Source organism: Helianthus annuus, chromosome 7, assembly GCF_002127325.2.
Source record: "Helianthus annuus cultivar XRQ/B chromosome 7, HanXRQr2.0-SUNRISE, whole genome shotgun sequence".
NCBI classification, from domain to species: domain Eukaryota; kingdom Viridiplantae; phylum Streptophyta; class Magnoliopsida; order Asterales; family Asteraceae; genus Helianthus; species Helianthus annuus.
Window position 1 is genome coordinate 63,502,047 of NC_035439.2, and position 2,720 is coordinate 63,504,766.

Sequence of the window (2,720 nt, forward strand, 5' to 3'; positions counted from 1 at the left end):
TCTTTGAAAAGTAAGATGCGCCTTGTAATTGATCGAAGAGATCATCAATGCGAGGTAGGGGATATCGATTTTTGATGGTAAGCTTGTTAAGCTCACGATAATCGATACACATCCTAAAAGATCCATCCTTCTTCTTTACAAAGAGAACGGGAGCACCCCAAGGTGAAAAGCTAGGACGGATAAAACCTTTGTCGGAGAGTTCCTGCAGCTGTTTAGACAACTCTTGCATCTCGGACGGTGCAAGACGATATGGAGCTCTGGCAACGGGATTTGCACCAGGTACGAGATCAATACGGAACTCGACTTGGCGTGCTGGAGGTAGACCAGGTAAGTCTTCAGGGAATACTTCGGAATAATCCCGAACGACAGGAATATCTGAAATAGACTTACCCTTGCCTTTATCTGCTGTAACATGTGCTAAGAAAGCCACATAGTGCTTTCGCAGATACTTCCGTGCTTTAAAACAAGACATGAGTTTGAGACCACCGGCAGGCTTCTCACCACGAACTTGTAGGATCTCGCCTGTCGACAGCGGTACACGAATAATCTTCTCAGAACAAATTATTTCTGCGTGATGCTTGGATAACCAATCCATTCCCACTATAACGTCGAAGCTTCCAAGTTGCATTGGCGTGAGGTCAATAGGAAAAATGTGGTCGTTAAGGTTTAAATGGCAGTTGCGTAGAACAGAATTAAGAACAATGGGTTCACCACTGGCAACCTCTACTGTCAAAGGTTTACCTAGTTTCGTTCTAGACACGCGAAGCATTGTCTCAAAAGACAATGACACAAAGCTCTTGTCGGCACCCGAATCAAAAAGAACAGATGCTGGCTGATTATTAATAAAGAACGTACCGTTCACCACCTCGTTTTCTGCTTGTGCATTCATGTTGAAGACTCGACCTCGAGCCGGTGCCGGATTCTGGTTTGCATTCTGGTTCTGGTTGACTAGTCTTGGACACCGATTTCTGTAGTGGGTCAGATCCCCACAATTATAACATGCACCTGGTGGGTAGTTTGGTCGTGCAGCCTGACCCTGTTGTTGAGCAACCTGTTGAGCAGGGTTCTGGACTGCGTGATTCTGAGCAAACCGACAAACATCGGCAAGATGACCCGACTTCCCACAGTTAGTACAGAAACGACACTGATATTGTGGTTGGTGGTGACTGTTGCATCGATTGCACAAAGGTGCATTTCCTGAATAGGGTTTCTTGGCTGGAGGCTGTGCGGCTTGGTTGGGAGCTGCCTGGTTAGCTTGGGCAGTCACAGCAAAATTTTGGGAAGCCTTACGCTTCCTTGACCCCCTTGAGGAACCAGAGTCCTTTCCCTTCTTGTTTTGACCTTTCTTGCTATCTTCCTTGTCAGCCGACTGTTTCTTGCCCTTGTCGCACTTCCTGTGTAGTTTATTCTTTCGGATCTGCGACTCAGTCAACGTCGCCGATAACTCGATTGCCTGACGGAGTGTGGTAGGGTTGCTACCAGTAAGGATATCTTGTACTGAGTCAGGTAGGCCGTCGATGTATCTTTCGATGGCCTTATCGAGTGGGGTAACCATAGTCGGGCAAAGAAGACTCAGCTCCTCAAACCTATCTGTATAAGCCCTGTGCTCGCCACTATCTTGCTTCAACACATCAAATTCTTTCTCCAACGCTCGTTGCTCATGACGAGGACAAAACTCCCTCATCATAAGAGCTCTCAGTTCAGCCCATGTTTGAGCTAGAGCAACTTCTGCACCTTGATCTCTCATAACCCCATTCCACCATGTAAGAGCCCTCTTCTGAAACACGCTTGAAGAAAACTCGACTTTGCGATTGTCAGGACACTGCACATGACGGAAAGTGTTCTCGATGCTCTCGAACCACTGAAGAAGCCCAGTTGCTCCCTCAGAACCACTAAACTTGAGTGGCTTAGCTGAGCTAAAATCCTTGTATTTGCATGTACCATTGTTGTTGTTGGCCTGGTTCCATTGAGCAAAGAGATTCGGAAATTGAGCAGCCATCTGCTGCGCAATAATCTCCGCCAGCTCGGCAGTAGCTATCTGGTTGTCGCGTCGAGGAGGCATTCTAGAAGAGAAAAACATGAAATGAAACGAGTGAGATGATTGGATGAAGAGAATGAGATGAACCAAAAGCAATCAAAAGCAAAGATGGCGGTTATGCATCGCAAAGCAAATAAGCGACGTGAAATGTCTAGTCAAGGTAAATGGGTTAGAATTAGTGTATCGCGAAGACATGCTCGCCTATAAGTGAACACTCACCCCAAGAGTTCCCAGGTAAGAGTGACTGGTCCGATTATGTGGATTTGTACGAACACTCTAGCCTTAGACAGAAAACTCAGGGTACAGGCATTCACCCTTCCAGTTCGCACGTGTTCACACTATTAACCCAACACTTTGACGGGATTTTTGAAAATCCAAAGGGGTTCAAAACCTTATAATAGAGGGTTCAAAACCTAGTAATCAATCATCCTAGAACAGATGATTAATTTTCAAAGCGGATTCGGAACCGAAGTTCCCGTTGTGGTTATCACCTAAGGATAGGTGATGTGCATGTTTTAAACTCTAAACACAAGATAACTTGTGTTAGGGTCCTAAAGTTATAGTCTAGGTCAAAGCATTACTAATAACCTAGTTCCTTATTGTGACAACCGTCACTTTTCCGTACATTCCGTACACTAAATGAACAGTGATCTGTGCCTTAATGAACATACATGATCTAGTT